Source organism: Rhinolophus sinicus, chromosome 6, assembly GCF_057876585.1.
Source record: "Rhinolophus sinicus isolate RSI-liver-muscle chromosome 6, RSI-T2T, whole genome shotgun sequence".
In the NCBI taxonomy this organism is placed as follows: Eukaryota; Metazoa; Chordata; class Mammalia; order Chiroptera; family Rhinolophidae; genus Rhinolophus; species Rhinolophus sinicus.
The window spans coordinates 41,372,196-41,389,211 of NC_142506.1; the positions used below are offsets into that span (position 1 = coordinate 41,372,196).

Genomic DNA, 17,016 nt, shown 5'->3' on the forward strand with positions numbered 1-17,016 from the left:
GGCGCGAAGTGGCCTCGCTGCGGGCCAGGAGTGGCCCGCCGCCCACGCCAGGGGCATTCGGAGGAGGCGGGGAGCCGGACTGGACGGGGACGCGGTGACGGCGGAGCCGGCCAGCGGGTCGATGTTCGCCACCAGAGCGGAGCATCTGCATGGCGCGCGCTCACGAGGCAGTCCGGGAGCAGGCTCTTGGGGCGCGGGGAGCCAGGTCCCAGCGTCGACGGCTATACCACCCTGAACGCGCCCGATCTCCTCTGAATTCGGGAGCTAAGCAGGGAGGGGCCTGGTTAGTACTTGGATGGGAGACCGCCTGGGAATACCTGTAGGCTTTTGCTTGCCTCTCCTTTTGCGCCGCCGCCCCGGCGTGGCTCCCTCCGAACCCCTGCCGCCCCTTGCCCCTCTGAAGCCGCCCAGCCAGCCGAAGGTCCCCCTGGCCAGAGGCCGGTCAGCCACCCGGCACTACAAGCTGGCAGCCCCGGCCGCACACCAGGCCCGTCGGCCAGGGCTCCACCCCACACCCTCTTCTTAGTCCTCTTCGCTGAGGCAGGCCGTCAGCCTGCAGCAGTTATCCAAGCCTGTGTCTCCGCCGGCAGGCACCTCTACCCACACCCCCGCACGCCCCCTCCCATCGCCCACAAGAGCCAGGAGCCCTCCCTTCCCGCCGTTCGTGGTGGCCCCAACACACAGGGCACAAAGTGCCGGGTCAAACCAGGGGACAGAGGGAGCAGCACCCAAACACACCGCACGCCCTTGGACTCCAGGAGAGACCACCACAAGGGGAAGTGCAGGCACGCAGGCACACAACCCTCACAACCAGGGTGCCTGTGGGCTGCCACTCTCCTCCCTTGGGGGGGGTCCCTGGGCGGGGCTCGGAGCCCACTGGCCCTCCGGCCTGGCCCGGGGCCTTCAAGGGTGACTGCCAATACCCGGGCACTGCCTCTGTAGTGGAGCCCAGCCCCGGGCACGACCACACTCCGGTGGAGAGGCTGCCACTTCAACACAGCCTCAGCGAGTCTGTCCCAGTCCATGTGCCCGCCTGTGCGTCCCTCCCCCCCGGCCCCCCCACGTCTCTCTGGCTCTGTGACGTGCCTGTTGGGCTCTGCCTCTCGCTCAGGAGCTCTCTCCCGCGAGCCAGCCCCCTTTTTCTGTCTCTGTCCATGTCTCTCTGTATGTCGGGATACATACGTGTACATATACGTGTATATTTCCATCTCGCTCCCTCTTACGCCTCCTCCCGTTCTGTCTGTCGGTCCCTGTCCTGCGGGGACTCTAGTCCCCGTCCCCGCACAAGAACGCAGGATATGGTGAGGCCAAGAAGGAACACCAACGGAGCCACGGATAGGGGGCTGAGAGCACCATTTCTCACGGGCGGCTGGCTTGGAGACACGGCAGGCCGGAGCCGCCCGATCCCCAACCGGTCGGCCGTTTCTCTGCCAACCCACCGACACACCGACCGTCGACCCACCAAGCCGGCCCACTGCAATCCGCGCCCCTCTGCAATTTGCAGTCCACCACCCGCGCTTCCTAGCTTGGCCAACGCAGCACCTCCGGGGGCCCATGGCCAACTGGCAACAGCTGATGGCCAAGCGGTCACAGCTGATGACCATGCAGCCCCCACGCAGCACCCCTCCACGCGAGGCCCAGAGCCTCAAACTGCTCTCTGGGAGTCTGTCCCCAGTCCCCGTCTGTCTCTCTCCGCCACTCTCTTGCTCCGTCTCTGGCCTCTCTCACCTCCCCGGGTCAGGAGACGTGACGTGTAGCCACTGAAGGGACCGGAGGTCGGGCGGGACTCCGGGTGCTGACGAGGGGCGAGGGCCCAGACTGAAGGCTTGTGACGAAGGGTGGCTGCAGACCGGAGCTCCTGCACCCTGGTGGCGCGGGTGGCTCTCCCTGGCTTTGGGCCAGTGGGTGGGGCCGGCCAGGGCCAGGGCCTGGGTTGCACGTCCCTAGGGCCGGAGGGGACTGAGAGGACCCTGCGCCCCCCTCGGTGGCCCTGAGAGGTGGGGGCAGTCCAGCAGCAAGGGGGGCTGTGCGGTTGTGGGGCTGGGATGGGGGATGAGAGGGGTTGGGGTAGGGGCCCGGGGTAAAAGCCGTTCGGGGCCTGGGGAGTCCCAGGATGCCCGGGCGCCCAGATATCTGTCACAGTCAGGGAAGTGACCGAGGCCCGTGGAGCCACTGGGGGGGCGCGAAGGGGCCTCGCTGTGTGCCAGGAGTAGCCCGTCGCCCACACCAGCGGCGTCCGGAGGAGGCGGGGAGCGGGCGGGAGGCGCTCAGGCAGACATGCTCGCCACCCGAGCGGCCCAGCAGCATGGCGCGCGCTCAGGAGGCAGGTCGGGAGCAGGCTCTTGGAGCGCCGGGAGCCGGGTCCAGCGCCTAAGGCCATACCGCCCTGAACGCGCCAGATCTCGTCTGAACTCGGAAGCTAAGCAGGGTCGGGCCTGGTTAGTACTTGGGTGGGAGACCACCTGGGAACACCTGTAGGCTTTTGCTCGCCTCTCCTTTTGCATCGCCGCCCCGGCGTGGCTCCCTCCGAACCCCTGCCGCCCCTTGCCCCTCTGCAGCCGCCCAGCCAGCCGAAGGTCCCCCTGGCCAGAGGCCGGTCAGCCACCCGGCACTACAAGCTGGCAGCCCCGGCGGCACACCAGGCCCGTCGGCCAGTGCTCCCCCCCACACCCTCTTCTTCGTCCTCTTCGGTCCCGCAGGCCGTCATCCGGATCCCTTGGCCCAGCGGCGGTCGCCACCGCCGCCGCCGCCACCAGCGCTGCCCTGGCCCCCGCCGCCACCACCAAAGCCCCCGCCATCACCGCGTTTCCCACACCCCCCACCAGCGCTGCCCTCCCCCCTGCCCCCGCCGACACAACGCCGCCGCCGACGCCATTGCCGACCTCGCAACCCTCCCTCGCCGCCGCCGCCGCCAGCGCTGCTCATGATCAGCCCCCGCTTCTGCGCCGCCGCCGCCGCCGCCGCCATCACCACGCTCCCCACCCCCTCCGCCAGCGCTGCACTCGCCCCAGTCCGCGACCCCGCCGCCGCCAACGCCATACTCCCTCATTCAGCCTCCTCTGCTCTCCCCGCTGCCGCCGCCGCCATCACCCCTCTCCCCATCCCCGCCTCCAGCACCGCCCTCTCCCCCGCCCCCACCCCAGCCGCCGGCCTTGCCGTACTACCTCAATCTCCGGCCTCTGCTCTCCCGGCCTCCGCGCCAGCACCGCCCTCACGCCCTCTCCCGCCACCGCCGCCGCCGCCAGCGCTCCCCGCTCCCCAGTGCCCACCGTCAAAGCCCCCATTGTCGCCGCCGCCATCGCCGCCCTGGAGCCATCCACGCGGTTGCCATTGCCTACATCGCCACCCTCCCCTGCCTCCGCCGCGGACGCCGCCGCCGCCGCCGCCGCCGCCGCGGGGTTCTCCCACAACTCCCAGGCCCAGGGCTGCCTGCTGGTGCAGGCCTCCACCAGTCTTGGGGGTGCGGTTGGGGGTAAACCTGGTGGCGGTAGGGGGGCGGGGTGTATGCCGGTCTGGGTCCTGGGGAATCCCAGGATGCCAGAGTTCCACGACTTCTGGCACCATCAGGGAAATGGCAGTGTCCCATGGAACCTCCGGTGGCGCGAAGTGGCCTCGCTGCGGGCCAGGAGTGGCCCGCCGCCCACGCCAGGGGCATTCGGAGGAGGCGGGGAGCCGGACTGGACGGGGACGCGGTGACGGCGGAGCCGGCCAGCGGGTCGATGTTCGCCACCAGAGCGGAGCATCTGCATGGCGCGCGCTCACGAGGCAGTCCGGGAGCAGGCTCTTGGGGCGCGGGGAGCCAGGTCCCAGCGTCGACGGCTATACCACCCTGAACGCGCCCGATCTCCTCTGAATTCGGGAGCTAAGCAGGGAGGGGCCTGGTTAGTACTTGGATGGGAGACCGCCTGGGAATACCTGTAGGCTTTTGCTTGCCTCTCCTTTTGCGCCGCCGCCCCGGCGTGGCTCCCTCCGAACCCCTGCCGCCCCTTGCCCCTCTGAAGCCGCCCAGCCAGCCGAAGGTCCCCCTGGCCAGAGGCCGGTCAGCCACCCGGCACTACAAGCTGGCAGCCCCGGCCGCACACCAGGCCCGTCGGCCAGGGCTCCACCCCACACCCTCTTCTTAGTCCTCTTCGCTGAGGCAGGCCGTCAGCCTGCAGCAGTTATCCAAGCCTGTGTCTCCGCCGGCAGGCACCTCTACCCACACCCCCGCACGCCCCCTCCCATCGCCCACAAGAGCCAGGAGCCCTCCCTTCCCGCCGTTCGTGGTGGCCCCAACACACAGGGCACAAAGTGCCGGGTCAAACCAGGGGACAGAGGGAGCAGCACCCAAACACACCGCACGCCCTTGGACTCCAGGAGAGACCACCACAAGGGGAAGTGCAGGCACGCAGGCACACAACCCTCACAACCAGGGTGCCTGTGGGCTGCCACTCTCCTCCCTTGGGGGGGGTCCCTGGGCGGGGCTCGGAGCCCACTGGCCCTCCGGCCTGGCCCGGGGCCTTCAAGGGTGACTGCCAATACCCGGGCACTGCCTCTGTAGTGGAGCCCAGCCCCGGGCACGACCACACTCCGGTGGAGAGGCTGCCACTTCAACACAGCCTCAGCGAGTCTGTCCCAGTCCATGTGCCCGCCTGTGCGTCCCTCCCCCCCGGCCCCCCCACGTCTCTCTGGCTCTGTGACGTGCCTGTTGGGCTCTGCCTCTCGCTCAGGAGCTCTCTCCCGCGAGCCAGCCCCCTTTTTCTGTCTCTGTCCATGTCTCTCTGTATGTCGGGATACATACGTGTACATATACGTGTATATTTCCATCTCGCTCCCTCTTACGCCTCCTCCCGTTCTGTCTGTCGGTCCCTGTCCTGCGGGGACTCTAGTCCCCGTCCCCGCACAAGAACGCAGGATATGGTGAGGCCAAGAAGGAACACCAACGGAGCCACGGATAGGGGGCTGAGAGCACCATTTCTCACGGGCGGCTGGCTTGGAGACACGGCAGGCCGGAGCCGCCCGATCCCCAACCGGTCGGCCGTTTCTCTGCCAACCCACCGACACACCGACCGTCGACCCACCAAGCCGGCCCACTGCAATCCGCGCCCCTCTGCAATTTGCAGTCCACCACCCGCGCTTCCTAGCTTGGCCAACGCAGCACCTCCGGGGGCCCATGGCCAACTGGCAACAGCTGATGGCCAAGCGGTCACAGCTGATGACCATGCAGCCCCCACGCAGCACCCCTCCACGCGAGGCCCAGAGCCTCAAACTGCTCTCTGGGAGTCTGTCCCCAGTCCCCGTCTGTCTCTCTCCGCCACTCTCTTGCTCCGTCTCTGGCCTCTCTCACCTCCCCGGGTCAGGAGACGTGACGTGTAGCCACTGAAGGGACCGGAGGTCGGGCGGGACTCCGGGTGCTGACGAGGGGCGAGGGCCCAGACTGAAGGCTTGTGACGAAGGGTGGCTGCAGACCGGAGCTCCTGCACCCTGGTGGCGCGGGTGGCTCTCCCTGGCTTTGGGCCAGTGGGTGGGGCCGGCCAGGGCCAGGGCCTGGGTTGCACGTCCCTAGGGCCGGAGGGGACTGAGAGGACCCTGCGCCCCCCTCGGTGGCCCTGAGAGGTGGGGGCAGTCCAGCAGCAAGGGGGGCTGTGCGGTTGTGGGGCTGGGATGGGGGATGAGAGGGGTTGGGGTAGGGGCCCGGGGTAAAAGCCGTTCGGGGCCTGGGGAGTCCCAGGATGCCCGGGCGCCCAGATATCTGTCACAGTCAGGGAAGTGACCGAGGCCCGTGGAGCCACTGGGGGGGCGCGAAGGGGCCTCGCTGTGTGCCAGGAGTAGCCCGTCGCCCACACCAGCGGCGTCCGGAGGAGGCGGGGAGCGGGCGGGAGGCGCTCAGGCAGACATGCTCGCCACCCGAGCGGCCCAGCAGCATGGCGCGCGCTCAGGAGGCAGGTCGGGAGCAGGCTCTTGGAGCGCCGGGAGCCGGGTCCAGCGCCTAAGGCCATACCGCCCTGAACGCGCCAGATCTCGTCTGAACTCGGAAGCTAAGCAGGGTCGGGCCTGGTTAGTACTTGGGTGGGAGACCACCTGGGAACACCTGTAGGCTTTTGCTCGCCTCTCCTTTTGCATCGCCGCCCCGGCGTGGCTCCCTCCGAACCCCTGCCGCCCCTTGCCCCTCTGCAGCCGCCCAGCCAGCCGAAGGTCCCCCTGGCCAGAGGCCGGTCAGCCACCCGGCACTACAAGCTGGCAGCCCCGGCGGCACACCAGGCCCGTCGGCCAGTGCTCCCCCCCACACCCTCTTCTTCGTCCTCTTCGGTCCCGCAGGCCGTCATCCGGATCCCTTGGCCCAGCGGCGGTCGCCACCGCCGCCGCCGCCACCAGCGCTGCCCTGGCCCCCGCCGCCACCACCAAAGCCCCCGCCATCACCGCGTTTCCCACACCCCCCACCAGCGCTGCCCTCCCCCCTGCCCCCGCCGACACAACGCCGCCGCCGACGCCATTGCCGACCTCGCAACCCTCCCTCGCCGCCGCCGCCGCCAGCGCTGCTCATGATCAGCCCCCGCTTCTGCGCCGCCGCCGCCGCCGCCGCCATCACCACGCTCCCCACCCCCTCCGCCAGCGCTGCACTCGCCCCAGTCCGCGACCCCGCCGCCGCCAACGCCATACTCCCTCATTCAGCCTCCTCTGCTCTCCCCGCTGCCGCCGCCGCCATCACCCCTCTCCCCATCCCCGCCTCCAGCACCGCCCTCTCCCCCGCCCCCACCCCAGCCGCCGGCCTTGCCGTACTACCTCAATCTCCGGCCTCTGCTCTCCCGGCCTCCGCGCCAGCACCGCCCTCACGCCCTCTCCCGCCACCGCCGCCGCCGCCAGCGCTCCCCGCTCCCCAGTGCCCACCGTCAAAGCCCCCATTGTCGCCGCCGCCATCGCCGCCCTGGAGCCATCCACGCGGTTGCCATTGCCTACATCGCCACCCTCCCCTGCCTCCGCCGCGGACGCCGCCGCCGCCGCCGCCGCCGCCGCCGCCGCCGCCGCGGGGTTCTCCCACAACTCCCAGGCCCAGGGCTGCCTGCTGGTGCAGGCCTCCACCAGTCTTGGGGGTGCGGTTGGGGGTAAACCTGGTGGCGGTAGGGGGGCGGGGTGTATGCCGGTCTGGGTCCTGGGGAATCCCAGGATGCCAGAGTTCCACGACTTCTGGCACCATCAGGGAAATGGCAGTGTCCCATGGAACCTCCGGTGGCGCGAAGTGGCCTCGCTGCGGGCCAGGAGTGGCCCGCCGCCCACGCCAGGGGCATTCGGAGGAGGCGGGGAGCCGGACTGGACGGGGACGCGGTGACGGCGGAGCCGGCCAGCGGGTCGATGTTCGCCACCAGAGCGGAGCATCTGCATGGCGCGCGCTCACGAGGCAGTCCGGGAGCAGGCTCTTGGGGCGCGGGGAGCCAGGTCCCAGCGTCGACGGCTATACCACCCTGAACGCGCCCGATCTCCTCTGAATTCGGGAGCTAAGCAGGGAGGGGCCTGGTTAGTACTTGGATGGGAGACCGCCTGGGAATACCTGTAGGCTTTTGCTTGCCTCTCCTTTTGCGCCGCCGCCCCGGCGTGGCTCCCTCCGAACCCCTGCCGCCCCTTGCCCCTCTGAAGCCGCCCAGCCAGCCGAAGGTCCCCCTGGCCAGAGGCCGGTCAGCCACCCGGCACTACAAGCTGGCAGCCCCGGCCGCACACCAGGCCCGTCGGCCAGGGCTCCACCCCACACCCTCTTCTTAGTCCTCTTCGCTGAGGCAGGCCGTCAGCCTGCAGCAGTTATCCAAGCCTGTGTCTCCGCCGGCAGGCACCTCTACCCACACCCCCGCACGCCCCCTCCCATCGCCCACAAGAGCCAGGAGCCCTCCCTTCCCGCCGTTCGTGGTGGCCCCAACACACAGGGCACAAAGAGCCGGGTCAAACCAGGGGACAGAGGGAGCAGCACCCAAACACACCGCACGCCCTTGGACTCCAGGAGAGACCACCACAAGGGGAAGTGCAGGCACGCAGGCACACAACCCTCACAACCAGGGTGCCTGTGGGCTGCCACTCTCCTCCCTTGGGGGGGGTCCCTGGGCGGGGCTCGGAGCCCACTGGCCCTCCGGCCTGGCCCGGGGCCTTCAAGGGTGACTGCCAATACCCGGGCACTGCCTCTGTAGTGGAGCCCAGCCCCGGGCACGACCACACTCCGGTGGAGAGGCTGCCACTTCAACACAGCCTCAGCGAGTCTGTCCCAGTCCATGTGCCCGCCTGTGCGTCCCTCCCCCCCGGCCCCCCCACGTCTCTCTGGCTCTGTGACGTGCCTGTTGGGCTCTGCCTCTCGCTCAGGAGCTCTCTCCCGCGAGCCAGCCCCCTTTTTCTGTCTCTGTCCATGTCTCTCTGTATGTCGGGATACATACGTGTACATATACGTGTATATTTCCATCTCGCTCCCTCTTACGCCTCCTCCCGTTCTGTCTGTCGGTCCCTGTCCTGCGGGGACTCTAGTCCCCGTCCCCGCACAAGAACGCAGGATATGGTGAGGCCAAGAAGGAACACCAACGGAGCCACGGATAGGGGGCTGAGAGCACCATTTCTCACGGGCGGCTGGCTTGGAGACACGGCAGGCCGGAGCCGCCCGATCCCCAACCGGTCGGCCGTTTCTCTGCCAACCCACCGACACACCGACCGTCGACCCACCAAGCCGGCCCACTGCAATCCGCGCCCCTCTGCAATTTGCAGTCCACCACCCGCGCTTCCTAGCTTGGCCAACGCAGCACCTCCGGGGGCCCATGGCCAACTGGCAACAGCTGATGGCCAAGCGGTCACAGCTGATGACCATGCAGCCCCCACGCAGCACCCCTCCACGCGAGGCCCAGAGCCTCAAACTGCTCTCTGGGAGTCTGTCCCCAGTCCCCGTCTGTCTCTCTCCGCCACTCTCTTGCTCCGTCTCTGGCCTCTCTCACCTCCCCGGGTCAGGAGACGTGACGTGTAGCCACTGAAGGGACCGGAGGTCGGGCGGGACTCCGGGTGCTGACGAGGGGCGAGGGCCCAGACTGAAGGCTTGTGACGAAGGGTGGCTGCAGACCGGAGCTCCTGCACCCTGGTGGCGCGGGTGGCTCTCCCTGGCTTTGGGCCAGTGGGTGGGGCCGGCCAGGGCCAGGGCCTGGGTTGCACGTCCCTAGGGCCGGAGGGGACTGAGAGGACCCTGCGCCCCCCTCGGTGGCCCTGAGAGGTGGGGGCAGTCCAGCAGCAAGGGGGGCTGTGCGGTTGTGGGGCTGGGATGGGGGATGAGAGGGGTTGGGGTAGGGGCCCGGGGTAAAAGCCGTTCGGGGCCTGGGGAGTCCCAGGATGCCCGGGCGCCCAGATATCTGTCACAGTCAGGGAAGTGACCGAGGCCCGTGGAGCCACTGGGGGGGCGCGAAGGGGCCTCGCTGTGTGCCAGGAGTAGCCCGTCGCCCACACCAGCGGCGTCCGGAGGAGGCGGGGAGCGGGCGGGAGGCGCTCAGGCAGACATGCTCGCCACCCGAGCGGCCCAGCAGCATGGCGCGCGCTCAGGAGGCAGGTCGGGAGCAGGCTCTTGGAGCGCCGGGAGCCGGGTCCAGCGCCTAAGGCCATACCGCCCTGAACGCGCCAGATCTCGTCTGAACTCGGAAGCTAAGCAGGGTCGGGCCTGGTTAGTACTTGGGTGGGAGACCACCTGGGAACACCTGTAGGCTTTTGCTCGCCTCTCCTTTTGCATCGCCGCCCCGGCGTGGCTCCCTCCGAACCCCTGCCGCCCCTTGCCCCTCTGCAGCCGCCCAGCCAGCCGAAGGTCCCCCTGGCCAGAGGCCGGTCAGCCACCCGGCACTACAAGCTGGCAGCCCCGGCGGCACACCAGGCCCGTCGGACAGTGCTCCCCCCCCCACACCCTCTTCTTCGTCCTCTTCGGTCCCGCAGGCCGTCATCCGGATCCCTTGGCCCAGCGGCGGTCGCCACCGCCGCCGCCGCCGCCGCCGCCACCAGCGCTGCCCTGGCCCCCGCCGCCACCACCAAAGCCCCCGCCATCACCGCGTTTCCCACACCCCCCGCCAGCGCTGCCCTCCCTCCTGCCCCCGCCGACACAACGCCGCCGCCGACGCCATTGCCGACCTCGCAACCCTCCCTCGCCGCCGCCGCCGCCAGCGCTGCTCATGATCAGCCCCCGCTTCTGCGCCGCCGCCGCCGCCGCCGCCGCCGCCATCACCACGCTCCCCACCCCCTCCGCCAGCGCTGCACTCGCCCCCGTCCGCGACCCCGCCGCCGCCAACGCCATACTCCCTCATTCAGCCTCCTCTGCTCTCCCCGCTGCCGCCGCCGCCATCACCCCTCTCCCCATCCCCGCCTCCAGCACCGCCCTCTCCCCCGCCCCCACCCCAGCCGCCGGCCTTGCCGTACTCCCTCAATCTCCCGCCTCTGCTCTCCCGGCCTCCGCGCCACCACCGCCCTCACGCCCTCTCCCGCCACCGCCGCCGCCGCCAGCGCTCCCCGCTCCCCAGTGCCCACCGTCAAAGCCCCCATTGTCGCCGCCGCCATCGCCGCCCTGGAGCCATCCACGCGGTTGCCATTGCCTACATCGCCACCCTCCCCTGCCTCCGCCGCGGACGCCGCCGCCGCCGCCGCCGCCGCCGCCGCCGCCGCCGCCGCGGGGTTCTCCCACAACTCCCAGGCCCAGGGCTGCCTGCTGGTGCAGGCCTCCACCAGTCTTGGGGGTGCGGTTGGGGGTAAACCTGGTGGCGGAAGGGGGGCGGGGTGTATGCCGGTCTGGGTCCTGGGGAATCCCAGGATGCCAGAGTTCCACGATTTCTGGCACCATCAGGGAAATGGCAGTGTCCCATGGAACCTCCGGTGGCGCGAAGTGGCCTCGCTGCGGGCCAGGAGTGGCCCGCCGCCCACGCCAGGGGCATTCGGAGGAGGCGGGGAGCCGGACTGGACGGGGACGCGGTGACGGCGGAGCCGGCCAGCGGGTCGATGTTCGCCACCAGAGCGGAGCATCTGCATGGCGCGCGCTCACGAGGCAGTCCGGGAGCAGGCTCTTGGGGCGCGGGGAGCCAGGTCCCAGCGTCGACGGCTATACCACCCTGAACGCGCCCGATCTCCTCTGAATTCGGGAGCTAAGCAGGGAGGGGCCTGGTTAGTACTTGGATGGGAGACCGCCTGGGAATACCTGTAGGCTTTTGCTTGCCTCTCCTTTTGCGCCGCCGCCCCGGCGTGGCTCCCTCCGAACCCCTGCCGCCCCTTGCCCCTCTGAAGCCGCCCAGCCAGCCGAAGGTCCCCCTGGCCAGAGGCCGGTCAGCCACCCGGCACTACAAGCTGGCAGCCCCGGCCGCACACCAGGCCCGTCGGCCAGGGCTCCACCCCACACCCTCTTCTTAGTCCTCTTCGCTGAGGCAGGCCGTCAGCCTGCAGCAGTTATCCAAGCCTGTGTCTCCGCCGGCAGGCACCTCTACCCACACCCCCGCACGCCCCCTCCCATCGCCCACAAGAGCCAGGAGCCCTCCCTTCCCGCCGTTCGTGGTGGCCCCAACACACAGGGCACAAAGAGCCGGGTCAAACCAGGGGACAGAGGGAGCAGCACCCAAACACACCGCACGCCCTTGGACTCCAGGAGAGACCACCACAAGGGGAAGTGCAGGCACGCAGGCACACAACCCTCACAACCAGGGTGCCTGTGGGCTGCCACTCTCCTCCCTTGGGGGGGGTCCCTGGGCGGGGCTCGGAGCCCACTGGCCCTCCGGCCTGGCCCGGGGCCTTCAAGGGTGACTGCCAATACCCGGGCACTGCCTCTGTAGTGGAGCCCAGCCCCGGGCACGACCACACTCCGGTGGAGAGGCTGCCACTTCAACACAGCCTCAGCGAGTCTGTCCCAGTCCATGTGCCCGCCTGTGCGTCCCTCCCCCCCGGCCCCCCCACGTCTCTCTGGCTCTGTGACGTGCCTGTTGGGCTCTGCCTCTCGCTCAGGAGCTCTCTCCCGCGAGCCAGCCCCCTTTTTCTGTCTCTGTCCATGTCTCTCTGTATGTCGGGATACATACGTGTACATATACGTGTATATTTCCATCTCGCTCCCTCTTACGCCTCCTCCCGTTCTGTCTGTCGGTCCCTGTCCTGCGGGGACTCTAGTCCCCGTCCCCGCACAAGAACGCAGGATATGGTGAGGCCAAGAAGGAACACCAACGGAGCCACGGATAGGGGGCTGAGAGCACCATTTCTCACGGGCGGCTGGCTTGGAGACACGGCAGGCCGGAGCCGCCCGATCCCCAACCGGTCGGCCGTTTCTCTGCCAACCCACCGACACACCGACCGTCGACCCACCAAGCCGGCCCACTGCAATCCGCGCCCCTCTGCAATTTGCAGTCCACCACCCGCGCTTCCTAGCTTGGCCAACGCAGCACCTCCGGGGGCCCATGGCCAACTGGCAACAGCTGATGGCCAAGCGGTCACAGCTGATGACCATGCAGCCCCCACGCAGCACCCCTCCACGCGAGGCCCAGAGCCTCAAACTGCTCTCTGGGAGTCTGTCCCCAGTCCCCGTCTGTCTCTCTCCGCCACTCTCTTGCTCCGTCTCTGGCCTCTCTCACCTCCCCGGGTCAGGAGACGTGACGTGTAGCCACTGAAGGGACCGGAGGTCGGGCGGGACTCCGGGTGCTGACGAGGGGCGAGGGCCCAGACTGAAGGCTTGTGACGAAGGGTGGCTGCAGACCGGAGCTCCTGCACCCTGGTGGCGCGGGTGGCTCTCCCTGGCTTTGGGCCAGTGGGTGGGGCCGGCCAGGGCCAGGGCCTGGGTTGCACGTCCCTAGGGCCGGAGGGGACTGAGAGGACCCTGCGCCCCCCTCGGTGGCCCTGAGAGGTGGGGGCAGTCCAGCAGCAAGGGGGGCTGTGCGGTTGTGGGGCTGGGATGGGGGATGAGAGGGGTTGGGGTAGGGGCCCGGGGTAAAAGCCGTTCGGGGCCTGGGGAGTCCCAGGATGCCCGGGCGCCCAGATATCTGTCACAGTCAGGGAAGTGACCGAGGCCCGTGGAGCCACTGGGGGGGCGCGAAGGGGCCTCGCTGTGTGCCAGGAGTAGCCCGTCGCCCACACCAGCGGCGTCCGGAGGAGGCGGGGAGCGGGCGGGAGGCGCTCAGGCAGACATGCTCGCCACCCGAGCGGCCCAGCAGCATGGCGCGCGCTCAGGAGGCAGGTCGGGAGCAGGCTCTTGGAGCGCCGGGAGCCGGGTCCAGCGCCTAAGGCCATACCGCCCTGAACGCGCCAGATCTCGTCTGAACTCGGAAGCTAAGCAGGGTCGGGCCTGGTTAGTACTTGGGTGGGAGACCACCTGGGAACACCTGTAGGCTTTTGCTCGCCTCTCCTTTTGCATCGCCGCCCCGGCGTGGCTCCCTCCGAACCCCTGCCGCCCCTTGCCCCTCTGCAGCCGCCCAGCCAGCCGAAGGTCCCCCTGGCCAGAGGCCGGTCAGCCACCCGGCACTACAAGCTGGCAGCCCCGGCGGCACACCAGGCCCGTCGGCCAGTGCTCCCCCCCACACCCTCTTCTTCGTCCTCTTCGGTCCCGCAGGCCGTCATCCGGATCCCTTGGCCCAGCGGCGGTCGCCACCGCCGCCGCCGCCGCCGCCGCCGCCACCAGCGCTGCCCTGGCCCCCGCCGCCACCACCAAAGCCCCCGCCATCACCGCGTTTCCCACACCCCCCACCAGCGCTGCCCTCCCCCCTGCCCCCGCCGACACAACGCCGCCGCCGACGCCATTGCCGACCTCGCAACCCTCCCTCGCCGCCGCCGCCGCCAGCGCTGCTCATGATCAGCCCCCGCTTCTGCGCCGCCGCCGCCGCCGCCGCCATCACCACGCTCCCCACCCCCTCCGCCAGCGCTGCACTCGCCCCAGTCCGCGACCCCGCCGCCGCCAACGCCATACTCCCTCATTCAGCCTCCTCTGCTCTCCCCGCTGCCGCCGCCGCCATCACCCCTCTCCCCATCCCCGCCTCCAGCACCGCCCTCTCCCCCGCCCCCACCCCAGCCGCCGGCCTTGCCGTACTACCTCAATCTCCGGCCTCTGCTCTCCCGGCCTCCGCGCCAGCACCGCCCTCACGCCCTCTCCCGCCACCGCCGCCGCCGCCAGCGCTCCCCGCTCCCCAGTGCCCACCGTCAAAGCCCCCATTGTCGCCGCCGCCATCGCCGCCCTGGAGCCATCCACGCGGTTGCCATTGCCTACATCGCCACCCTCCCCTGCCTCCGCCGCGGACGCCGCCGCCGCCGCCGCCGCCGCCGCCGCCGCGGGGTTCTCCCACAACTCCCAGGCCCAGGGCTGCCTGCTGGTGCAGGCCTCCACCAGTCTTGGGGGTGCGGTTGGGGGTAAACCTGGTGGCGGTAGGGGGGCGGGGTGTATGCCGGTCTGGGTCCTGGGGAATCCCAGGATGCCATAGTTCCACGACTTCTGGCACCATCAGGGAAATGGCAGTGTCCCATGGAACCTCCAGTGGCGCGAAGTGGCCTCGCTGCGGGCCAGGAGTGGCCCGCCGCCCACGCCAGGGGCATTCGGAGGAGGCGGGGAGCCGGACTGGACGGGGACGCGGTGACGGCGGAGCCGGCCAGCGGGTCGATGTTCGCCACCAGAGCGGAGCATCTGCATGGCGCGCGCTCACGAGGCAGTCCGGGAGCAGGCTCTTGGGGCGCGGGGAGCCAGGTCCCAGCGTCGACGGCTATACCACCCTGAACGCGCCCGATCTCCTCTGAATTCGGGAGCTAAGCAGGGAGGGGCCTGGTTAGTACTTGGATGGGAGATCGCCTGGGAACACCTGTAGGCTTTTGCTCGCCTCTCCTTTTGCGCCGCCGCCCCGGCGTGGCTCCCTCCGAACCCCTGCCGCCCCTTGCCCCTCTGAAGCCGCCCAGCCAGCCGAAGGTCCCCCTGGCCAGAGGCCGGTCAGCCACCCGGCACTACAAGCTGGCAGCCCCGGCCGCACACCAGGCCCGTCGGCCAGGGCTCCACCCCACACCCTCTTCTTAGTCCTCTTCGCTGAGGCAGGCCGTCAGCCTGCAGCAGTTATCCAAGCCTGTGTCTCCGCCGGCAGGCACCTCTACCCACACCCCCGCACGCCCCCTCCCATGGCCCACAAGAGCCAGGAGCCCTCCCTTCCCGCCGTTCGTGGTGGCCCCAACACACAGGGCACAAAGAGCCGGGTCAAACCAGGGGACAGAGGGAGCAGCACCCAAACACACCGCACGCCCTTGGACTCCAGGAGAGACCACCACAAGGGGAAGTGCAGGCACGCAGGCACACAACCCTCACAACCAGGGTGCCTGTGGGCTGCCACTCTCCTCCCTTGGGGGGGGTCCCTGGGCGGGGCTCGGAGCCCACTGGCCCTCCGGCCTGGCCCGGGGCCTTCAAGGGTGACTGCCAATACCCGGGCACTGCCTCTGTAGTGGAGCCCAGCCCCGGGCACGACCACACTCCGGTGGAGAGGCTGCCACTTCAACACAGCCTCAGCGAGTCTGTCCCAGTCCATGTGCCCGCCTGTGCGTCCCTCCCCCCCGGCCCCCCCACGTCTCTCTGGCTCTGTGACGTGCCTGTTGGGCTCTGCCTCTCGCTCAGGAGCTCTCTCCCGCGAGCCAGCCCCCTTTTTCTGTCTCTGTCCATGTCTCTCTGTATGTCGGGATACATACGTGTACATATACGTGTATATTTCCATCTCGCTCCCTCTTACGCCTCCTCCCGTTCTGTCTGTCGGTCCCTGTCCTGCGGGGACTCTAGTCCCCGTCCCCGCACAAGAACGCAGGATATGGTGAGGCCAAGAAGGAACACCAACGGAGCCACGGATAGGGGGCTGAGAGCACCATTTCTCACGGGCGGCTGGCTTGGAGACACGGCAGGCCGGAGCCGCCCGATCCCCAACCGGTCGGCCGTTTCTCTGCCAACCCACCGACACACCGACCGTCGACCCACCAAGCCGGCCCACTGCAATCCGCGCCCCTCTGCAATTTGCAGTCCACCACCCGCGCTTCCTAGCTTGGCCAACGCAGCACCTCCGGGGGCCCATGGCCAACTGGCAACAGCTGATGGCCAAGCGGTCACAGCTGATGACCATGCAGCCCCCACGCAGCACCCCTCCACGCGAGGCCCAGAGCCTCAAACTGCTCTCTGGGAGTCTGTCCCCAGTCCCCGTCTGTCTCTCTCCGCCACTCTCTTGCTCCGTCTCTGGCCTCTCTCACCTCCCCGGGTCAGGAGACGTGACGTGTAGCCACTGAAGGGACCGGAGGTCGGGCGGGACTCCGGGTGCTGACGAGGGGCGAGGGCCCAGACTGAAGGCTTGTGACGAAGGGTGGCTGCAGACCGGAGCTCCTGCACCCTGGTGGCGCGGGTGGCTCTCCCTGGCTTTGGGCCAGTGGGTGGGGCCGGCCAGGGCCAGGGCCTGGGTTGCACGTCCCTAGGGCCGGAGGGGACTGAGAGGACCCTGCGCCCCCCTCGGTGGCCCTGAGAGGTGGGGGCAGTCCAGCAGCAAGGGGGGCTGTGCGGTTGTGGGGCTGGGATGGGGGATGAGAGGGGTTGGGGTAGGGGCCCGGGGTAAAAGCCGTTCGGGGCCTGGGGAGTCCCAGGATGCCCGGGCGCCCAGATATCTGTCACAGTCAGGGAAGTGACCGAGGCCCGTGGAGCCACTGGGGGGGCGCGAAGGGGCCTCGCTGTGTGCCAGGAGTAGCCCGTCGCCCACACCAGCGGCGTCCGGAGGAGGCGGGGAGCGGGCGGGAGGCGCTCAGGCAGACATGCTCGCCACCCGAGCGGCCCAGCAGCATGGCGCGCGCTCAGGAGGCAGGTCGGGAGCAGGCTCTTGGAGCGCCGGGAGCCGGGTCCAGCGCCTAAGGCCATACCGCCCTGAACGCGCCAGATCTCGTCTGAACTCGGAAGCTAAGCAGGGTCGGGCCTGGTTAGTACTTGGGTGGGAGACCACCTGGGAACACCTGTAGGCTTTTGCTCGCCTCTCCTTTTGCATCGCCGCCCCGGCGTGGCTCCCTCCGAACCCCTGCCGCCCCTTGCCCCTCTGCAGCCGC

The 17,016-nt window shown here is 69.6% G+C and overlaps 10 pseudogenes; all 10 read left to right on the forward strand.

The window, feature by feature from the left end:
• Positions 1–213: 213 nt before the first annotated feature.
• Positions 214–333, forward strand: LOC148758030 (5S ribosomal RNA; annotated as a pseudogene).
• Positions 334–2,368: 2,035 nt separating this feature from the next.
• Positions 2,369–2,488, forward strand: LOC148758031 (5S ribosomal RNA; annotated as a pseudogene).
• Positions 2,489–3,811: 1,323 nt separating this feature from the next.
• On the forward strand, positions 3,812–3,931 carry LOC148758032 (5S ribosomal RNA; annotated as a pseudogene).
• A 2,035-nt stretch (positions 3,932–5,966) lies between these two features.
• Positions 5,967–6,086, forward strand: LOC148758033 (5S ribosomal RNA; annotated as a pseudogene).
• A 1,335-nt stretch (positions 6,087–7,421) lies between these two features.
• Positions 7,422–7,541, forward strand: LOC148758034 (5S ribosomal RNA; annotated as a pseudogene).
• A 2,035-nt stretch (positions 7,542–9,576) lies between these two features.
• LOC148758035 (5S ribosomal RNA) lies at positions 9,577–9,696 on the forward strand (annotated as a pseudogene).
• Positions 9,697–11,051: 1,355 nt separating this feature from the next.
• Positions 11,052–11,171, forward strand: LOC148758036 (5S ribosomal RNA; annotated as a pseudogene).
• A 2,035-nt stretch (positions 11,172–13,206) lies between these two features.
• On the forward strand, positions 13,207–13,326 carry LOC148758037 (5S ribosomal RNA; annotated as a pseudogene).
• A 1,341-nt stretch (positions 13,327–14,667) lies between these two features.
• Positions 14,668–14,787, forward strand: LOC148758038 (5S ribosomal RNA; annotated as a pseudogene).
• A 2,035-nt stretch (positions 14,788–16,822) lies between these two features.
• Positions 16,823–16,942, forward strand: LOC148758039 (5S ribosomal RNA; annotated as a pseudogene).
• Positions 16,943–17,016: the final 74 nt, after the last annotated feature.